Source organism: Podarcis filfolensis (genome assembly GCF_964270895.1).
Source record: "Podarcis filfolensis genome assembly, chromosome: 1".
NCBI lineage: Eukaryota > Metazoa > Chordata > Lepidosauria > Squamata > Lacertidae > Podarcis > Podarcis filfolensis.
The window spans coordinates 84,688,434-84,711,667 of NC_139604.1; the positions used below are offsets into that span (position 1 = coordinate 84,688,434).

A 23,234-nucleotide genomic window follows, 5' to 3' on the forward strand; every position below is an offset into this window, starting at 1 on the left:
GCAGAATGAGAGCAATTCTTTTGTCTTTGCTTTTGATCTGAGAGGCAAAATGATGTGTTTTCCAATGTTATGTTTGTGTGTCTTTCCATTGTGTATGAACTAACTGAGGGGAAAGAACTAACCTGATTTATTTAATTTATTTAATGCACTTAAGCTTTCATATTGGGAGAAAGCTGTGTTTCTGAAAGGAGGCACAAACCAAGTAATATCAGGCCGTAATACGTGCTGTCTAGCTCTCTGAGTGAGTGCAAGAGCACCACCAGCTTGCATTACACTGGCAAGTTATGTTTACTGTCATTCAACTGGGAGGTGGAAAGTTCCCTCTTAAACTCCTGAGCAGCCCCCAAAAGCCTTTCGAGTCCTTCATAGGACTCAGTTTTATTTAAAAACCCTCAGTTTTCTGCCATCCTTGCCACTTATTTTAATACATCACTGGGGACACCAGCATCCCACATATAAAAGGAAACCAAAAGAGCCCCAGTAATGTTTTGGAGCAGAACTGTAGTAGCACATGACCAAAGCAACCATTGGTGCATAAAAAGACCAAAGGCATAGATTATAATTATAATGAAAAATTGAAATGGATTTAAAGAAATCAGAACTGGCAAATGCTAAAAATTCATTTCTGCCATTTGCATCCGGTAATTTTGTCCCAGGATATCTATGCATGAGTATTAAAGGATGAGGGGATGGCCATCTATAGATTACTTGTTTGATTCAGCAAACAGAAGTAACATGGGAGTGCCGTTGGGTTTGTAGCCAAAAGTGTGGAAATACCCATAGAAGCAAGTTAATGAATGATCAGAATATTACCCAGGCTGTGCTCAACCACAGTCCCAATGCTATTTGGATCTATTAAAATACATATCCACGCACATGAAAACTGTTATGTGGCTTTGACACATTTTTTTTAAAAAGTTCATGAGAATCATCTCTCAATCTAGCACTTCTGGTTTCCAACTCAGAAAGAAATTGTAAGCTGTAAGTTTTAAATGTATTCTTGTTATGGTATTGGGCATGTGAAATGCCCTCTTGGGCAGATATTGTCAGCTCCTCTGAGGTTAAGCCTTCCTTGCCCCAGGCAAATGTCCTTACTCTGGGGGAGAAACGTCACAGCTAGGCTTTAAAATATTTCAAACAGGAAACTGTCTTAGGTTCCAAAGTGATCAGTCTTCAGAATTATGCCAGTCTGGTTTAATAAACCTAAGTCTTTTCATTCTTCAAGCTATGAGAATTCCTCCGGGTTAAAGTACATATAAAACATGCAAAGCGTTTTGAAGAGTTTAACTTTTAATTTTAAAAAGTGCTTTACAAGTGAAGATCTTACATATCTTCCTTCTCTGTGAGTGACAAGAAGATTGTTTCATTGCTGTCTAACTTCTACTTAGTGTAGACCCATGGAAACCAATGGACCTACATTAGTCACATCTATTAATTTCAATGGATCTAGTCTGAGTAGGACTAGCAGTGGATACAACCTACTATTTAAAAGCACAGTAATGTCCTCTATAGGTCTTTCCAAACATTACTCACCTGATGAGGGAAAGTGTGTTGGATTGGACCTTGGAGAGACATTTAGCCCTGCTCCAACTACTACTAACAGTAGTAGAACTACCTGCTCCAACTACTCTCAACATTGTTGAGAACAGTGTCTGAACCAGGGTGGTACAGGTAAAGGTAAAGGTAAAGGTAAAGGGACCCCTGAGGTCCAGTCGTGGCCAACTCTGGTGTTGCGGTGCTCATCTCGCTTTATTGGCTGAGGGAGCCGGTGTACAGCTTCCAGGTCATGTGGCCAGCATGACTAAGCTGCTTCCGGCGAACCAGAGCAGTGCACGGAAACGCCATTTACCTTTCTGCCGGAGCAGTACCTATTTATCTACTTGCACTTTGACGTGCTTTCGAACGGCTAGGTTGGCAGGAGCAGGGGCCGAGCAACGGGAGCTCACCCTGTCACGGGGATTCAAACCGCCGACCTTCTGATCGGCAAGTCCTAGGCTCTGTGGTTTAACCCACAGCGCCACCCGCGTCCCTTGAACCAGGGTGGACCTCTGGGCAATTTAAGACCCCAATTGCCAAGCATTTTTAAATTGGACATGGAGCCAACAAACATAGATGGTAAGTTCAGTAGCGAACCGTATTTTAAATATGATGGTGGTTGAGTTGGTATGGGCTTCACTGAGGTATTAGTTGATACAATTAATGTCCATAAAACTATAGCACTGAAAGGGTTGGATCCAGACTTACTTGAGCCCCATTTATTTCAGTGGGACTAAAGCATGTCTACTAACTTAATATGGTACCTCTGCCATATTAATATTTGCAGCCTCTGTGTTTTTAAAATGTCAGTAAACAATCAATAACAAAGTAATCAGATTTTTAAAGAAACATAGCTCAACCGTACCTTATAAATTGTGATATGGGCTTTAAAGCAGAGATTATGGTTTCCTCCCAGAACAAAACATGAAGGGGTCTTTTCATGTTGCTGTTTGAATTCCCCAAAGAGGCTACATGAATTGATGCAGTGCACAGAATATAGTGTTGCAACGTAGAATTAATGACTGCACTGCTAAAAGTAGGAAGCAAAAGGGATGGCCTGAATCAGCAAGTAAGTCAAGGGAGTTTTTATCATTTGATATCCCAAACTTGGAGTTGATGGAGAAATAGGAAAAAAACAACAACCTCATGACCAAGCTTTTGTAACTAAGCAAAGCATCAGTGAAGAGCACGCTCCACTTTTGCCAGCTGCAATGCTCCCCTTAGAAACATTGCATCTCTTCATTCTTCAGTGCACTTGGGGCTCATCAAACTGACAGAGGGAAAATTGACTTTGTCACCTACACATGTTCAGCTGCAGTGAGTAAAAGCACTTAGAAGCAGAAATGGTCAAAGTGCAGCCTGCAGGTGACATGTGCCCCAGTTTTACAATACAGCTCAGCTAAAATGGGTGATTGGTTATAAATTGTGTACATTAGGAATTTTGAAAAATTATAGTAATCTATGGTTGTGAAAAATCCACAGTGCACAGCCTTTCATTCCTGTGATTTCTTATGTTTTGCCATTTATAGTAGCAATTCCTTTTGTTACCACTGTTTCTAAGGCTGTGGTGACGTCAAAATGTGTAATAAAGATGTTGCTATATGACATGACACATATAGGACACACATACATATGTGTATGTTTGTGTAGTGGGCCAATTTGACTCAAAGCACTTTGGACATGACTTTTTTTTTTTAATCCAAACCAGAAGCTTGCTTCAGAAAATCTGAGGCGTTGTATATCTCTGGATTGATTTACATGGGGGAATCAATGAAAGAGCTGTGCAATTATTTTAAATATATATAAAACCACTTTGATAGAATTTGATGAAATTTTAATGCATACTTGGAATGAAGCCTTGCAAATTTCAGACCAGTGTGTGCGCAAATAACTCTTTATAAAGTTTTTGAGGATGGGAAATTGCATTTGTTTATTCCCACTCACACTGTATTTTGGGGAGAATTTGTATGAAAATAATATCTGTCATAGAGATTGTCTCCAAGTAACCTGCTGCATTTCAAGATGATAGGTGCAGAGGTTAGTTACAATGAATGAAAAACAGTGGAGGCTTTTGTTTTGTTTTTTGATAAGTTCTCAGCTGCTGCTTAGTTCCAAAAGCAATTCGGTTGGATGTAAAAAAGGAGAGCCCTGGTAAAGTTGTTTCCTACTTGAACAGAGTTGCCCACAAAATTACACTAAACTCCTCTTCTTCTTCTTCCTTGTTAGTCATTTTCCTTTTGAAGGGGAAATGCAGCAATATCTTTGTTGTGATTGAAGAAGAAATTCTTCCTTGACATAAACAGCTGTAGAGTCAATAAATGATACTAGATTAAACAAATGACAACTGGTCTGATGGTCATTCCAAAAGCTTCAGAACTGGAGAATAGTTATTTCTCTCCCCTTTTCCTGTACAGCTCCAATATTCCTCCAATTTTCCCAGAGGGTAATCCTCTCTGAACAGTCAGGCTTTGTCATATAGAGTTGCAGTGGGAGAGGGGAGATGAACCAAGATCTCTCTCGGCAGAGAGATCTTGTACCAGCTGAGCTCCAAGTGGAGAAAGATTCCTCTGCCCAACTTCAGACAGTCCCTCCCCACTGTAGCCCCCACTAAAGAGGGGTAAAGCCTGAAAGAGGTTTTTTGGGAGGTTCAGGGGCTTCAGTGAGAAGAGACGAGAAATCTGTTTTTACAAACAACACTGCATGCTTATATGTCGCAAGTTCAAACAAGATTCTGTCAAGAAATAAATAGTACATAACAGATAACTTTCTCAACTAAATGCAATGATTGTTCTGACACTGCTGTGATAGGCCATGTGCACATTAGTGGCTTAGAACAAATCCACTCCACTTCCCAGTGGGGAGGAGTTGCAGTGGACCATGTGGCCACCCACTCCCACCAGGGGCGAGAGACTTTGTCACTCGTTGCCTGGGGGATCCCGGCTATGTCAGAGCCAATCCGCTGGCTGGGGGGGGGGCATGGCCAGGGCCTTTTAAACTGAGGAGCAAGCCAGAGGACAAGGTTGGTCACCTTGGTTGTCCGAGGGGCCTGTTAGGAATTTTTCCACTTGGCAAATTGGCACTGGCCACTTGGTTTTCGCCTACCTCGTAGCAATCGTCACAACTTTGTTAGGGCTGCGGTTTGGCATTGTTTGACCTTGTGGGGGAGGGGAGGTGTGGCCACCACCTGCCCCTCCATGCTTAAGGGTATTCCGTTAAAGGAATCCAGGGGTGTTGATCTAGTCTGAAGCCCCGCTGGGGGCTAAGGCCTTGACACGACCCCGACGGGAACACCAGGGGGAGCTTGAGTTGGTTCGCATCGACAGGGCTCCCCCAACCGGTGGCTTACCCTTACTGGACTTCCTGCACAATGGACAGGAGTCAGATATAGTCAGCTCCAATCAATGCCTAAGCCAATACCGCTCACATTCTGTAATTTCAATAAAGTTGTGGCCAAAATTTGCCCAATAACATAAACCTAATATCTGTGTCCTTGTGTGAGTTATTTCCAACGAGGGGGTGGTTGCGGGGTCTCGGCACGCAAAGTGAGGTTGTCCCCCCCCTTTCACTTTCACTTGCTGTACACACTAGAGAGGGGGCTTTGGTGTATTTGCCTGATGTGCAGTACCTGCTTTGTTTCCCTGTACATGCAAAAATATCCTCTTGCCTATTCATGGAAGCTGTTATCTGCGCAGGTGCAATGGCTGTCTGAACTGTATGCATAACTGCAGCTTACGTTTTCACATCAGATGGAAGCCAGTTAGAGGGGGAACACATCACACAGGATACAGGATACATATGTAGTCTGGTGAATGTCCTGTGCGCTCAACTTCAAACAGCTGCAGTGAAGCCAGAGTAAATGGTGATGTGTACACAGACACAGACCCGCACCAGAGCTAGTCTAAAGGAACATGTCTCTATGGGAAGACTTGTAAGGATTGGATCACTATCCTTACAGGAACGGAATCAAACAAGATGATGGCAGGGAAACAGATTGTTCTTTCTTTGTTTTGTAGGGCTGACTGAGCCCCTGTGAGTAAAGAAGAGTTAAGGTGCATTCAAACAGTTAACCATATTGGCGAATTAAAGAGTACATTTTTAAGCCCAAATAAAGAAATATCCTATCAGGATAGACTTTTGTCCCAAGCCAAAAGGCACATGCAAGCAGCCAATTGAACTTTAATTCTTGCTGAGCAAAGAATGTTTTCCTTTTGCAGACACTAATTGTCCCCCAGTCTTGCCAGAGATTTTTCAAGAGTGAACTGCTCCATCAACAAAATTTAGGTCTAAAGGAAGCTGGCTTCTGCCAATGATTCTAGAGGGAGTATTGTCTCGTGGATGCAAGATGACACTGACCTATTGTATTTCATCACATAAGTTACATGGCAGTCATGTGACAGTGTGGAGCAGAGAGAAACTAATGCCAGGGGAGAGGGTTACGTGTTCATTTACATGTCTTTGTTGTCCATTTTGTATGACTTTATGAAAATCCATAAAACACATTCAGAAATGAAAAGAAACCCAGACCAATGCCAGCACTCTTCCACCAGCAAGCAATATAAAAATTTCTAAGAAGTCAGTAGACGCACAAGGGCTCTAAAAGTACTCAGGGTTAAATATATATTGACATTTTTAAAAGATTGTGGCGTCATTGTTCTTTTAAAAAATGGAGTTTGCAGTTGTTCTCTTCAAGAACTATGGACCTGCCACTTAGCCTAACCAAAAAAGCATTTTTTCCTATTTTTTTCTTATGAATAAGAATTCTCTCTCTCCCCCTCTCCTTCTCCCTCTCTCAATATATATTTATATATTTCAGATTATGAAAGCAGGACTGTCTTCAGAAGTTAATCAGCAATGCAGATTTCCCTTCTAATTCAGATCTTAATTGTTACATTTAGTGAAAACCAATGAGAACTATTCTTATTTACTCATTTATTTGGCTCCAATATGTAAGAAGTGGGCATCTGCTTCAGACAAAGCCTGGACTGAAAACTGATGTGGATTTTTTAAAGAGCAATTTGGGCTTTGTGTGACGTGAAACAGAGCTGGTTCAGAGTTAACTGTACTGCTCCCAGAACCTCAGATCTGCCTTGGAGAGTCAGAAAATGTAGATAAGCAGTCTCTGAGTGCTAAATAATTTCCCTACTTTTGTTATTTTTAATGGCTTTTATATCTTATGGTGACTGTTTCAGGGGTTTGGCTATTTCTTTGGAGTTCCATGATGGATTTTTTTGGGAGGGGGATTTTGTGGAAAAGAAAAATACTGTTCTAATAAATGGGCTGAGAATCCTCTTCATGAGAGCCGAAACTATCACCACTCATTTTTTAAAAAAGAGATACACCTAGCAAGTTGGGTTATAGCAGTGATCTCCTTACAAGGCCTCCAGAAATCTTGAAAGTATGAAACAGAATCCTAGAAAATATGTCTGAGCATTTGAAGGTATATACAGTTTGTTCTCTTTAAGTAGTGCCACTCTGTTGCTGAAAATACATTACGAAGACCAAATAGAGCAGATGGCTCTTTGAGCCCTGAGGACTAAGCTTTGCAGAGGGATAATAACAAAGGGAGCCCTATGTTCATTTTGACATTCACCACTGGATTTATGGAGGTCTAGTCTAGAGCTTTGTCATTCCACTTCATAAATGTGGTCAAGGCTCTTGTGGGAACAACTTAATTAGACCTCTTTCATTGCCTAATTCCTAGAAGCACAGAACTATGCTCAACTGGGCTTGATGGTAACAAGAATCCCCGTTGATTTTGTGCTCCAAAAAGTGGAGACGAATTTGTTACCATGGTATTCTTAGATGCCTCCAAAATCCACAGCCCCTGTCAGCTGAATGGGCTCCCAGCAGCACATCCGAATTGCCATTGTGCAAGCAACAAAACAATGATCACAGATTTTCCTGCAAATACTATAATCAATAGGAACATCCCTTGCCTTTTAATATGCACTGAACAACTTCATTTATAAGCTTATTACAACTTCAGTGAGAGACGCTGTTAGACTGATCATTAGGTGTCTGTGAAAATAACAGAAGAAACTAGGATACGTTCCAAAATAAGCTCTCTCTCTCTTAATTTCAGGACCATTAAAAAAAAATTACTTTTAAAGAACATTCGTACTTATTTTACTGCTGCAGTTGATGTGGAAGTACCTGGAACAAAACCACATGGAAAATGTAAAGAACTGAGATTCAAAATTAGGAAAAGCAGGATGTGTGCATGCAGAAAATGGCATGTTCTAAAAGCATCAAATTAGATTGATTAAGACTACTACTACTACTACTACTACTACTACTACTACTAATTTATTATTTATACGCCGCCCATCTGGCTGGGTTTCCCCAGCCACTCTGGGTGGCTCCCAACAGAATTTTGAAAACACGATAAAACATCAAACATTAAAAACTTCCCTAAACAGGGCTGCCTTCAGATGTCTTCTAAAAGTCAGATAGTTGTTTATTTCCTTGACATCTGATGGGAGGGCATTCCACAGGGTGGGTGCCACTACCAAGAAGGCCCTCTGCCTGGTTCCCTGTAACCCTACTTCTCACAGTGAGGGAACCGTCAGACATAGCTGTCAACCTTTCCCTTTTCTTGCGAGGAATCCTATTCGGAATAAGGGAATTTCCCTTTAAAAAAAGGAAACATTGACAGCTATGCCGCCAGAAGACCCTCAGAGGAGGACCTCAGTGTCCGGGCTGAATGATGGGGGTGGAGATGCACAAAGGGCATATATGCTGAGTTTGCTTCCCCCCCCCCCTGTTATCTAAATAGGTAGCTGGGAAAAAAAATTCTTTCAGAAATCAAGCTAGGGTAATGGGAGTATGCAAGAACTCCTACACAGTGATGGCATCTAGATAAACGGGACTTGTCTATTAACTTCCATTTTCTTTTTTACTGAAAATTTCTAAAATAGCTCTGAACTTCAGTCATGGTTATCAGGGTATTTCCCACCTTGGCTAGAGCTGGGAATATCTGCAGTAAATCCTGCTGCTGCTGCTGCTGGAAGTTATACCCTTCTAATTCATACCAGCTGACTAGAATCAATTTCAGTTGACTTTTTAAGACCTCAGTCACCTCCTTTTCATTGTGGAGAAGGTTAAGAGGCCTGTTTGCATTGACATTGATTCTTCCATGCTTGGATGTAAACAACCATAATTGTGTCTCCCATTTTGTTCAGATACTATTGATCACTTTCTGTATTGTTTGTGACCAGTCCCTCATGATTCAAAGGGTTATTTGTAAATCTATCACCCTTTTTATATTCATAGTAAAAATAAAAAATCATCTTGTTATGAATCCTTTCTCAAGCATTTGGCAATGAGTAATTTATTTGAGTGTGTGCTTTGAATCATTTCCAAACGTAAGCTCCGTAGACATGTATGCATTAAGTTCTCTTCAGTTCCTTGGGACTTATGTCTGTGTAATTAAGTGCAGGATATCAGCCTTGAAGCACAAACTGTATCTATTCCTTCTTTCCCCAGTGCTATATACTCTCTCATCTAATTTTAGATTGCACACTCCACTTCATAAATGCAGTCAAGGCAGTTGCAAAATCAGCTTAATGAGCCACCCCGTTTTATTCCTTTGATGATAACTTTCTTACCTTCTGTCTGTAAGCTGCAATATGTATGCATGCTGGACGCTGATTTTAGCATCCATTAGATGCTAAAATAAATACATAGTTGCTATACTGTGCAGTTAGTGGTGGGACTGTTTCTAAATAACCCTTTGCAGTAACACTGTAAATTTGCAATATTACAGCTAATAATATTTATTACAACTGAAATTCTGTATGTGCCAGTCTTGTTATCCTCCTCCTAGTTGCTGTGTTGCATTTCAGTTAACCTTGCCTCTGAGAGGGTGTTAACATGCCTACTCAGGTACATTTGTGTCCGAACCCGATTCCACATCCCAATTGCTGCTCCTTTAGGAACAACTGATGTTTGAGAAATTATTTTGGTATTATGGGAGCCACTTCCCTCTGCTGTCCCCAGCTCTATTCTCACTGGAGGATGGACTACTATCAGTCCAGAAGAGCTGGTTTAGAAAACTAGTACCTCAGCCAAATTAACAGGAGCTAGTGTGTATCACTTAGAACCAGTGGTCTAGATCAGCAGAAGCTGCGGTCCTCCAGTTGCTGCTGCACTACAGCGCCTATAATCCCTAACCATTTTCCATGCTGGCTGGGGTTGATGGGAATTGGAGTCTAACAACATCTGGAGAGTCACAGGTTCCTCATCCATGGTCTCGGTATTTGAGTGCCACAATAACTTTTGAAGGAAGGAAAGGCAGAGGAAAAACTTCAGGTCTTAACCAAGAAAAGGGAGTTTATTAGGAAAGGGACAAAAGAAACAGCAATGCTTGGAACTATCAATAAAATCTTCAGCCTAGGTCATTGGCTGTTAAACGATCCATGGCCTTTCAAATGTGTTGGGGGGTGTTACTGTTTTCTTGTTGTTATGTTACGCATTTTGTATTTTTATGTTGTAAACTGCCATATGATCTTTGAATGAAGGGTAGTATATAAATTCAATAAATAATAGAAAATTATTATGTTAAGATGACGAGTTATAGCTATTGAAATTATTTGGGATAAGCTCCAGGCCTTAACACACAGTCCTGGCCATTCTAGTCCCCTTCTTCATTAGCTGCCTAGAATGAAAAGACAGAGAATCCTTTTATAAATACTTGATGCACGGAGAATATTATTTTTGTTTTGTTTTAAAGACTTAAAAGTGTATTAGCTCACCCATTAACAAACCCAATACTAAAGTACTGTCTCCATCTTTCTTGGCAATCTCTACTGCTTTTTGGATAATAATTGCAAATGCATATAAATCCGCTTAATTTTTAAGTGTCCCATCATTACTAATTTACTTGGCATCCACCATAGTGATGCCAATTTCAGAAAACATTTATTGATTTTTATATGAAATGCATTCAGTGCTTTTGTTGGTGGCCCAGGTTGTGTCCTACTCCAGTCCAAAAAGTCTTTGTGCAGTTAGAATCTTGCATTTCCTCTTTCATTATATTTATTATTATTATAGTCATAAGAATTGGCTGGGTCCAAGAAACCCCGATCCCCCCACCCCCACCCCAGTCTTCTGCAGCTATGTTGATGTTAATGGAAAAACTTCGTTGGAAAGGGTAACTTTAAAAAATCCTGACATCAGAAAATGAACCGGGGAATGCTGTTATGAAGTACTTTCCAATAAGCAATACATGGGTTTTTAGAGTAATCTTTAATTATCAGTTTTGACTTCAGGCCTCCAAAAATTTAGAATTAAGATTCAGGCCCTGATTCTCATTAATGAAATAGCATTCTGGCATTTCCAGGAATACATTAGGAACTGTTTGAAGTTGTATGGTAATGTGATATTTCTAGTCAGCATAAAGTGTCTTCCATATAGATACATAACAGATCCCTGGCCTCTGAGTGACAACAAAATCAAAGCCAAGAATGTTTGGTTAGCTTGGCAAGAGTATCACTTTTCATCTTTGGAATTAATTTGAGTTTGGAAAACTGAGCTGCTATTAATAATAATTCTATACATAAAGAAATTAACATCTTCCTATTGGAGAGGGACACTCGGAGCACATTCCAAAGACGGAAGGGGGGAAAAAACTTTTGAGAGTCTTTGGCTTTCCCACATTTTGTTTGGCAATTCTTCTGGGTTGCAAAAACTGCTTTTTGCAATTCCAACTCACAGCCTCACAAATGACTCCAAGGAATGTTCAGCATATTAAGAGCAGAACTCATCAGTTACTAGTTAGCGTACAAAATTTCCCTGTGGAGTGCTGATGTTGTTGCCAAGGCAGCTAAACATATGAGGATAACTTTGTATTGATTTGTTCTAGTTGTATAAACGCTAATAGTCTCATGCTAACTGTAGAGACACAGTGATGCCTTGTATTTTTTCTGGTTGTGGGGAGGATAATAGTGTCCCCGTTTCCCCAGAGGTTTTTGGGTTTTTTTTAATAAAATGACAAAGATGTTGGACTCTAATGCTATATCAGTTTATATAAACATAAGAAGACCCTGCCACATCAGTCCAGCGTTCCAAGCCCAATGACTTGTTTCCAGTAGTGGGCCTCTAGATGTTCTGGGAAGTCTAGAAGTGGGACTGGGACATGAAGGCCATTGCTGTCCCAATGTTTGTCTCCAGACTCTGGTATTCCATCTCATAAACCTTATGAGGAACAGCTAATGCCTTTTTGTGTTCCATGTTTTATAAGCGATAACGTGATTGTAATGTTCTGAATAAGAGCATGAAAGCTAAATGGAAGACTTGGGTGTTTTTTAAGGGTGCATTGTAATGGGTAACCCATTATAATTTAATCGGAATTGTTTGCATAGATGCAATTGTTTTCATATGTAACCTTTTTATATATGAAACTCTTTTGTATATGGTTTGTTATTGTCTAGTGAAATCACTTTGAGAGGTTTCATAAGAAGTGATTCATAAATTAAACAAACAAACAAACAAATAAATAATGGGCATTTCAGGCAGATAAATTTGTGGCTCTGTAGCTTGTTTTTTCACTTTAAAACAATTTCTTCTCTCCTTCAGAGTCCGTATGTTCTGTAACATATCAGATAGCTCATTAAAATATTGAAACAAGTTTTTTGTGGAATGCAAGGTTACTGCAGTAACTGACCAGTTGAAAGTTGGGGAAGACTGTTGCCTGCTTTGAACAGACACCATAAGTTGCATCCAACATTAGTCCTACTCAGAGGTGACCCGTTGAAATCAATTAACATGCCCAACATAGTTTCAATGTGTCTGAGTAGGACTTAGTTGGACTTTTCATACCAAGTGTACCGCAAGAGTACTTTGACATGAAACCCGCTAACTAGGCTTTGGGAAAGAGGTGAGAGGACTCTAGGACCTTGTCAGAGCCCTCACGCCTCCTTCTCAAAGCCCACTGCCTTACTTACCCAGCGTTGGGAAGGCAGTGTGAGGGCTGGGGGAGGGGTGTAAAAAGCCACCAAAAAGCCCTCGACTGCTGCAATCTTCCCTTTGGGACTCTGCCTTTTCTAATGAAAGAAGCAAAACAAGAACCTTCTGAAGTTAAAATATGCTGGGCAGATCCAGGAGGGAAGAACTGGAGAGAGCTAATTTTGCTTAGAACCATGTGCAAAGCTGGTGGGTTGTTTAATATTAACAAGGAGCTGGTGGGGTTAGTATTTTAAGGTTTCAATGTGCTCCTAGGGACCTTGCAAAGAAAGCTATGCTGAGCAGTTAAACGCAATCAAGCAATGCAATAAGTTCCCTTGGCTTCTACATTACAAGCCAAATAAGTTGTTCCTGGCAAATGGGCCCTCTGTTGCAGGAGCATTAGCATTTTAATGCAACTAAAGAGAAGTTGGATTGACTGTAATTTAGTATATAGATCCCTGACCTTATGCAGTCCCTTCTCCAGTGTTCTTTGGGGACCAACTGCAGTTACACAGTTCACTTTGGAATCTAATTGAATTTACACACAGTAATATAGTCTTGTCACAGCAATTTTGTAGTGTAGTCACTACAAAAGTCCTGCTCAATTACTTTATAGGTTCACAAAAACTACAATTAAAAAGCTACATAACGTGTAGAACTGGCAACCTTCTCAGAGCTCTGGGTTGTATCAATTGGCTCAGTGCGCTTCTTAATACCAGTTGCTGGGAATTGCACATGGGCAGAAGGCCGTTGCGCTCATGCTCCCCTTGCAGGCTTCCCACAGACATATGTTTGGCTACTGTGAGAATCGGATGGTGGACTACAGAGACCATTGGCCTAATCTTCTTATTTTACCCTTCAGAACAGCATAGGAAGCAATGCCTGGAGTAGGGAGAATTGCCAAAAAATTACTCCCCTATCCATTCCACTGAAATAAGCTTCGGATGGATTGGAAAACCTTTGAAAACACCTAGAACCATTCAGGGACATAGTACGTTGCAGGTTCAGGGGAAACTGTCCTTGCCCACAAAGTATAATTTCCCAAATCACCCCAGCTCTTCCTCTCCTCCTCCAAAACAAATCTGCCTTCTAAATTACATTGGGGTGGGGAGATTCTTTTTCTGAAAGACAGTCACAACCTGGCCTACTTGATGGCAAGGAAGTGGAGAGCTGTATGCACACCACTGCTCTAGAGGCTAAGATTTTAAATTATTTGTAAAAGATAATTTGTGTTGGAGCAGGAAACCATCAGTGCAGGCACTGGAAACAAGCTGGGAACAGGAGGCAGCTGTTTGGAATGTAAAAAAGAACCATCACCCTGATCTTTGATTCACCCTGTTTAGCAACTTCACCCCTAAGAGAGATTAAATGAAACTTTGCCTACGTCCTTGCTTAGCAAGGACAAGACTTTTGATAAGACTTTACATCAGAAAGACACATTTTCAAAGACAAGGCCAATACCTAGAGCCAAAGAGTCGTCACACAGAAACAGGCAAAAGCCTCAGTTCCTTCGCACTTGTGTTTGTTAATTCAAATGCACACTTTTTTAAAAAATGCAATTTAAATTGGTTGGTATCAGTTGGCTATGATCCAAATTGCAGGTAGCTATATTGTCAGACATACTGACAACATTTTTAAAAGAGTGAACAAGGGAGGCTGAAGATTGTCTTTGGACCCTTCCAAAGGCATTCATGATAAATAGGTTTTGCAACCCAGTGAACCCAGGAAACCAACACCCCTCCCCTGCACCAGGCTGGGAGGCGTGAGGTTGGATTGCGCAGGTATCCATTGGCCAAGTCAGCCTTCTGCCAACCACCGCCAATGGAATAACGCACAGAGCAGGCCGAGTCGCTTTGCCAGCTCCAGGGCTGCGAATAGGGAGGTGACCTTGCTGCTCTACAAAGCCTCACCAGTCAGCATCTGGTGTTTGGATTGCAGGTCAAATATTTATTGTTGTTGTTGTTGTTACAAAATAGCTGTTTCTGTAATTACAAAAGTAGTTTGGGGGATTTAGGTTTAAAGACGGCTTGAGAGAGAGTCTGAATGAGTAAGAGGAGGTCAAATGCTGGTTCAGAGCCAAGAGAGGGAATGTCACTGGGGTTAATACTTGTGGGGGAGGCCTGATCACCTTGGCATCTCCTGCAACATCTTGTGTTTCCACTTGAGATTGTAATTAAGGAAAGCAACAGAGTTGACAATTAGGAAAAGTAGTTTGGTTCGTTTTCTTGTTCCCCTTAATGACTAAATCATAGTTCTTCATTTAAAAAGAAGCCAATCCTTTTGGCAAAAGTTTCTCCTCAGCTTGATCCTCAGAGAGAGAGTAATTGATCTTGTGCACCATCATCAGATGATTCCTGTCATCTCCTCAGCTGACACAGCACCTGCTGCTTGGTGCAGCACTGAAGTTTCTTCCTCTCAGAAGTGCGGTAAATCCTTCAAAATATTGTGAGCTAAGAGAAAACATTTTTTTCACTCCCACATGCACCTCTGAGAACTGGTAGCGATATAATTATAGGCACTTTCTCTCTCACACACAGCAGGAACAAGAATCCTATCAGTCTCTTTATACCCCTAATAGTAGGTTTATGTGAAGCAGTTACATCTCTGTTGGAAAAAATTAACCTATTTTTTAAACAGCACCTTTTTCTGTGCCTGTGATGTTGCAGTAAATGAAACTTGATTCAGCCAATTAAACAATGAAACTTAAAGTCTTGAGTTACTGGTATGTAAACAAAAGGAGATTAGTGAGGTGCGTCACTCCTTTACTGAGAACATCTCCTTAGAATCATAGAATTGGAAGGGATCCCTAGGGTCATCTAGTCCAACCCCCTGCAGTAATCTCAACTAAAGCATCCATGACAGACGGCCTCTTGTGGGAGTGTTCCACTGTTGAACAGTTCTTACCATCAGAAAGCTCTTCCTGTTGTTCAGTTGGAATCTGCTTTCTTGTAACTTGAAGCCATTAACAAGCCCTAGCAATCCTCAACAAGCCCTACTGCAACTGATGGGAGTTGTAGAAGACCAGAGTCAGGACAGGTTTGTTTTTCTATTTTATCTGCATGACTTCCTTCAATGCTATATCATAAATAGCTTGTGCAGTCTGCATTTACCCCTTGAATAGGAAATATTCTCCTTCTAGGGTTGTTGTTAAAGTTAGTGTCTTTTTAGAGAAGCATTTTACAATATACTTCACGTTGGCTGTTTTGTTGCCACTTTTCTTAATGCTGGGTCTGTGTATGCAGAATATTTTATTCTGGAAAACATGGAGACTTGAGTACTACTTTTTCCACAACTGTTGTATTTTTTTGCCTCTGAAAAGTGATTCTTGAGAAACTTCCATAAAGGAAAGCTCTTTGAAGATTCATTCTGCAATACAGTACAGTCATACCTCGGGATAAATGTGCTTCAGGTTGAGCGTTTTCAGGTTATGCTCCGCAGCGACCTGGAAGTAACGGAGCGCGTTACTTCCGGGTTTCGCCACATGCGCAGACGCTCAAAATGACATCATGCGCATGCGCAGTAGTGGCGAATCGCAACCCGCAGACGCGCAGTCGCGGGTTACACTCCACTCAGGATGCGAACAGGGCTCTGGAACAGATCCTGTTTGCATCCAGAGGTACCACTGTACACCATACTGTGTCCATTTGAAATTGGAGGAAAACAGATGTAGGTGGTTCTGGCAATGAGGAAGGTGGCCGGGTTGTATCCACACAAATAATGTTGGTGGGCATATACCGAGATCACAATCACACTTCTTCATTTGCTGGGGGCATGTGGAAGGAGGAAAAGGTGTTGAAATCAAGGGGATAGTTTAACTACACCAGGGGTCTGCAACCTTTAAGACAAAAAGAGCCACTTGTACCCGTTTCCGAAGAAAAAAAAACTGGGAGCCGCAAAACTCATCATTATAAAAATAACTTTTTTGTCACTTTTTAAAATTATTTCTTTGTTTGACCCCTCAGAATTACTCCTCCTCATAGAAATAAACGTTAAATTAACAAGTTACCTTTTTTGTGTGTGTGTGTTCTTCACTCCCCTTCAAAACAGTGACCAGCGTACATGCCCCCTTTCAATGCAGTGACCAGCGTACATGCCCCTTACAATGTAGTGGGCGGGCGGGAAGGTGACGTCGGTACGGTGCGTGACTAACGCACGCACCGCCCCCATGCGACGGTTGCCGACCCCTGAACTACACCCACCTTTGTGGGCAGCAGGATTTAAAACCAGTCTATATTGAAAGCAGCATGTTGAGGATTGAGCATGAATAATTCTGGATTGAGGGAAGCGACATTTTTGTGCTATAGATAGGTATGCGGTTTTATAGAAAAGAACACAATGGGCAGAGAAGTGACTTTTGACATCAATTGTTATTCACGAAGCATCAAAAATGCATTTTAAGAAATTAATTCAACCTAAAACAAGCCAACACAGCCAGTGTTCTTGAAAGGAGGGAGTGTGGACACATCAAATATTCAGTCTCTGTTACCCCTCCCTGCACCCCATCCCACAGATCAACCTTTCAGATGCTGATATAGGACCCAATCATGGTTTCCAGATAGTTTTAAGCTTATAAAGCATCTAGGACAGAAAAACATGGATGTTTTCAGATATAATGAGATAGGATCATAAATTGTCTTAATAGATTGTTTGCAGTCAAGCAGTGCAGATTTAGAACAATCACATAGTAAAAAGGTAAATTAATAATAATTGGTATATGATTAGTTTTATGATTATGTCATTAATGGAACCACTCCAAGCAATGCCTAAGTAATTTACGTTTTGCAAATTTAGTTGAAAACTACAGTAAGTATAGTCGGTTAGATGAGACAAACGAAGGTGAAAATGTAATTATTATAAAACATGCATGATTATATGCTTCTCTATTCTTGTATAGCTTCCATTCCTTTCTGGTGAATTGCGCTTGTTTTATAGTGTTTGCTACTTATGTAGAGTTTCTAATATTTAGCATGTTTTACAGTTTATTGGCACAGCCCATTTCAGATACATGAAGTTCTCGAGCATTTTAATAGTGTGTGCATAACACAAATTCCTGGTAGACTACAACTTGTATTTGTAAAGCTATTTATGTCTCTTTCAATTTCCGAGTAAATGGGTAGGTTCTTGTGAAATGTCAAAATGTGGCTTGGGATGTAAGTCAGAAGGAATGTGAACCAACCCAAAGGTTGATGAGCCGGGTTATGAGGAATAGGATGCTTCAGTGGGTGCTAAAAGCTTTTCATTAGTGCTAATGTACACCAAATTAAGCATGCAATTAGACTAAGTGTATTCATCAGGGTGGTGTGTTTTAATAAATGGTTTATTTAATGTGATTGTGTTTTATTGACTTGTGCATTAATTGAATATTTCTTTCTTATAGGACAAGCTTGGCCAATAAAATATACATGGGACGTATAAAACATTAAAGGTCAAAAGAAACATTCCAAGAGCTGAATAGGTGAGAGTTTTGAATTTGTCAAAGAGTATTTTCTTATTTCCTCCCCTAACAGTAAGTGAACTGTTTCCCGTTAAGCAAGCATCCCCACAAAAGCCATAATTCCTACAGGAGCATTATGAGGAAAACAGTGTACAGATGTGTTGCTTTCCAAGCATTTTGCTGTCATCAACATGTTATCCAGTGGTGGGTTAGAAAGTCCCGTCCCCCATCCCCCATGTGGAATTTGTTAATTTGGTTCAAACAAGAATGCTAGTCTCAAAGGGCCATCAGAATTAGCAGCCTGAGAAATGGTGAAGGTCTCATGATTCTAACACACATCTATCTGGCTTTTACAAACTTGACTTTAATCGTGAAGCAATACCTTCCTAATGTTGTACCATAGACCATTGCTGTGAAGTAGATGAAATACAATTTCCTGCTGAATCAAATGATCAGACTTTTTTTTTATCATGTTACGTCTCCTATGGCCCACTTTAACCTAACGGATATAATGATAAAGAAGGAAAATGTTTTCCATCGTACCTTGTGCTGCATTTGCAAAGTCTTCATAGGAATGTCACGCTCCTGTGTTGAAAGAGGGAGCCTCTTCATTTTCCCCCTGCTGTATATTTCTGCAGAATAGAAGTCATAACATTCTTGTATGAAGTTGGGGTGAACAATATCTAAATTGGTCTTTATATTCAGTAGCAGCTCTGGGTAGTGTGGACGCAGAGATCAAAACTGCTTTCTGGGACCCTTTCTCCTACACCTAGTGCAGTGTGAGCTCAAGGCAGTATCTGGCCCATCAATATCCAATTTCTCCAAAAAGTTTAAACTGCAGTGGAGAAAATATTTGGAGTATTGCATTCATGACATGTAATAAGCACAACCACAGAGGCCTAGTTAGAATCATGGGAATAGGGTAGGGTGCAAGGGGGTTGAAATTGGTTACATTTGGGGATTATGTTTGCAGGATGCTTCTGCAAATAAAATATGTGTGAATTGCCTCCATCTGTCTCCCTGAAGACCTAATTAACTGCCTGGCTTTGGGAGGGACAAGAAAGCATGCTTTGATCCCACTTCAATTGGTGTAAAATCAGTCTAATTCAAATGACCATTGTTACATCAAGCCATAGTCTTCAGTTAATTTCTACTGAAAAACACAACTTTCATTAGTGTCCAGCAACTACAGGTACAGAAAACATAATAGATCCTCAGGGGGTTTTTTTTTGGGGGGGGGGGACTAAAGGAAAGAGCTGTTTTGCTTTGCAAAGGAGTGGTGGTGTAGAGATCACATGAGCCTGGTCATGTGGTGAGAAACATTACCATAGGTCAGTTCCAGCAACTAGACTAGCTGGACCTGAACTATGAATACCAATTTTACCATTTATGTTCTCCCTAATTAGCTCGAATCAATCTATGTAATGCATATTGATGACTTAGCTTTATAGCAATTAACTCAGAGATTTAATAACTGATTTGAAAAGTTAAGAGGGGCCTGGGTGTGGGTAAAGGAGAGAGAAAGGAGTACACAGCCCTTGCACATTGTCGGTTTGCACAAATACCCCTTGAAACATGTATACATTATTTTTGCATCTTGTCATGGAAAAGACTTCCTATGTCTGCTTCAGTAAATCTATAGGACCTTTGTATCGCTGTTGCTTACTGAACCTTCTCAAAATACCATCGTTGTTTAATGAGGGGGAAATACAGTAGACCATTTTTACCTTTTATTTCATAGCAGTGTAAGGTTTGGCTGCAATCTTTCTTTGCAGAACTGTTCCATGTGTAAAGCCAGGTGGATCTGAGACCCTCCTGCGGCAGCTTATTGAGAGCCAAAAAGCAGCACCAGCTCTTGGGGGCCTGATGCTTTAGGCAAACTGGAAAACATCCACCTGTCATAGCTCTGTCAGCAAACAGTTTGGATGCCTTAGGCAACTTTCTGGTTTAGTGAATCTCAGTGGTCCTCACAAGTCTGAGTAACACAGTTCCACCTCTGGGAAATATTTAATCTGCTGCAGCAAAAACAACAAAAGAGTTTTGTGGCAACTTAAATTCTACTTATTGTGGCATAAGCATTGGTCTAAAACCCGCTTTATCAGATACAGTCAGATATAATTCATGCATAGCACTCTACACAGCAGAAAGAGCCATATCCCTTTGGTTCTCTTCTTTCCACCAGCTTTCCTTCATGCCTACTGTAACAATGTTCTGCTTCAAACTAAGCTCTCCATCTCCCCAACGTTTCATATTAGGTTGTCCCATAAAGATTATGGTTGATTTCAAATTGACTTTAGGTTAAAGTAGAATAATAATAATAATAATAATAATAATAATAATAATAATAATATCAACACAAATCACAAACTTGGATGGCTTTAGAGAGGATTTAACAAATTCAGGGAAGATGTTATGAATGGCTACTGGCATGCCTCTGAATACTAGATTGTGCTGTGAAACAACAGCAGGAGAAGACTATTGGTTTCATGTCCTGCTTGTGGGATTCTAGGTGGCAAAATTGCTTAACAGCCATTGCTTGCACAACCACATTCACTGCAGTTTCTGTATACATTATTCAAAACAGCCTTTACCCAACCTTGGTTCCCCAGATGTTGTTGAACCACAGTTCCCATCAGCCCCAGTCAGCATGGCCAATAGTTGGGGATGATGGGAATTATAGTCCAGTAGCATCTGAGGTAAAGGAATTTTGATAGAGCTGCCTTATTAAAGAATTAATCAATTAATTAATTAATTATTAGTTTAATTAAATCCAAACATATGTACATATTAATTAAAAAGCTACAATGGGTTTTTTTGTTTTTGATGAATCAGAACATGCTGCAGAATGCATGATCTTGTAAGAGGCTCTCCATCCTGTGCATTAGAAAGGAGGGATGTCTCTTCACAGTGTCATAGTGGGTGCCTCTTCAGTCTGTTGGCTTTAACAGTGCATTCCTAAACGTCAACGTTCTCTCACTTTCCCCCTCTCCCCATGGTTCTTGAAAATACTTCCGGCTTCATTCTCTCAACACTTTATTAAAGCTTCTGTTCCTCCAAGTCTATAATGATGACCCATTCTATTGGGAGTCACAAAGGATGCTTTTGAGGCTTGTGAGAGTGGAGACATACAGCAGCATCTGTCTCCATTCCTCTTCCTTGTCCCTGAAGCCTTCACACACAAGGAGAAATCTTGTTGGAATAGTTTGCTTTCCATAAAAAACAACCCTTTGTTGTTTTTCCACATGCACCTGAGGTGGATTTCCGTAATGCAGTAATGCGTGCAGTAAGAAAGTTCTCTAGTGTAGCAAAGAAGTATCACTGTCTTTTCCATACAGCATGCAGAGTCCAACACAATTCGTGGCTCCCTGCCACTTTCTTCCCAGCAAAGACATATTCTTTCTGGAATGGGAAAAGGGTGTTTGTGTTTGTGAGCAGCTGTGGTGCTGTGTTCACCTGCCTGCTTCCAAAATCCCTGGTCTCTCCCTGCTCTGTTTCTTACCCCCCAACCCCCAATGCATGCACACAAACACACAAAGGTCAAGTCTAATTTTCAATCTAGCTAGATGCTGTGCATCAAACAAAATACTCTGTGGAGCTGTAACTGTTTACCTGCGGCTTCCTCCACCTCCCCACCACTGTGCGTCTTCCCATGCAGTGAGCACTACTGCCTGCCAAAGGCTTCGTCAAGAAGCATAACTAAAGCAGATCAGTTACCATGGTCACACTGGGAAGAGCTGTGGTGCTGATATACAGCAGCTCCAAATTCTTTGGATTAGGAAAAATAACGAGAGTGAAAGGAAAGGATTTATCACTCAGCCTGTGAAAAATTCTCTGCAACCCCTTAGACAATTTGTGTATTTGCTTTTAGCAGCATCGGATGTATTTTTCTATCACAGCATGCAAAATTTGGGAGTTACAAAGAGCTGGAGTGCCCGAGAGCCATTTTTCCAGCTTTGGGCATTCTTTACCAAGCCCAATGGACACTTGTTTTTGTTTTGTTTATAAATTGATCTCCCATCTTTCCAAATCTTCCAACGAAATAAAAGCAAAAACTAGCTTTAAATAACAACCTCCTAACTAAAAAGACATAATGCTGAAGATGAGGAACACTACAAAACCACATGGAAGGGACAAGCTTTGTTTTTTTAAAAAAATAATAATAACAAGAATTGTAAAGATTTGAACCTTATTTGGGTGTCTTATCAATTATCTTGGGGTAATTGCAGTAAAGACCCCTCTTCTTGCTGTAGAGGTTCTCATTTCACAGAGAATGAGCACATGAAAAAGAGTTTCCCTAGCTGCAAATGTGTGCTTTAGAGTACCGTTCTATCCCACCTAATTTTCCATAGAGAGTAAGAATGGCTAACATATCAGAAGCAAAACAATATACAGGAGAACACTCCCCAAATTAAGCCCACTTACAAAATCAAAATAGAACTAAGAACATAGAATAGTACCAAACAGCAATAAAAATAAATGCAAAACTAAGCTAGCAGAAATGATAGTCATCCAAAGACACTTTTAAAGAGCCACATCTTTATGAACCACCTGACTCACTTCACTTAACAAGGTATTTGATAGGGTGGGCACCATAACAGAAAAAACCCTAGTCCCAGCAGGGCCTCAGATAATGGATGGAGCATGCAGAGAGGAACATACAGAAAAAGAAAGTCATTAGGGTACCCTGATGCCAAGCCAGTAAGTTGTTTTAAAGGTTAACACCAGCGCCTTGACTTGAGCCAGGAAACTAATTGGCAACCAGTGCAGATCACATAGCACCAGCATGATGGAATCAAATTGTGTTACATTCCAATTTGCAGGCTTTCTAGACTTTTCTGGTCTTGCACATTTGGAATATTTCACAACACTTTAGGTCTTAAAGAATTGCTTTTTAAATAAAACAATGTTTTAAAAAGCCCCACATCATCTGCTGATGCTATCATGCTGCTCTCAGAAAGCTGCTGTGCTGTGGTGGTTAAGAATCAGAATTATTAGTTAGAACTTGGGAGTCCTTTGTTCAAATGTCAATTCAATTGCCTGTTCATTAGCTGGCCTTAGGCAAGCTTACCATCTCCCCTGCCATCTGTAATATGGGAATACAGCACTAGTTTATATTACATGGTTGTAAGTTAGAATTTATTACATTCTTTGACACTTTGGAAAATGGCTGTTAGGTATAAATCTGGCAAATATTTCCTTGCATCCGTAGCTGTTTTAAATGTTTCCATGTACATTGAACTAATACATATGCAAGGATTTCCACCCCTACCCCAGGGTAGGTTATCAATATTCCCCCAGTATCAGTCATCCCAGGGAATGT

The 23,234-nt window shown here is 40.5% G+C and overlaps 1 protein-coding gene across 7 annotated transcripts in view; it reads left to right on the forward strand.

The window, feature by feature from the left end:
* TSPAN18 (tetraspanin 18) overlaps nucleotides 1–23,234 on the forward strand; it is a 174,391-nt gene that overhangs the window by 121,613 nt on the left and 29,544 nt on the right. For 4 of the 7 annotated variants that reach the window (XM_083602912.1, XM_083602915.1, XM_083602914.1 and 1 more), the window contains one exon: nucleotides 17,858–17,935. The exons of 2 other annotated variants lie outside the window; for them this stretch is intronic. The gene's annotated coding sequence lies outside the window, so the exon portion shown is untranslated. Of the gene's footprint in view, nucleotides 1–17,857; nucleotides 23,212–23,234 lie in introns of all 7 variants that reach the window. One more of the 7 variants, XM_083602916.1, reaches the window with a different exon arrangement.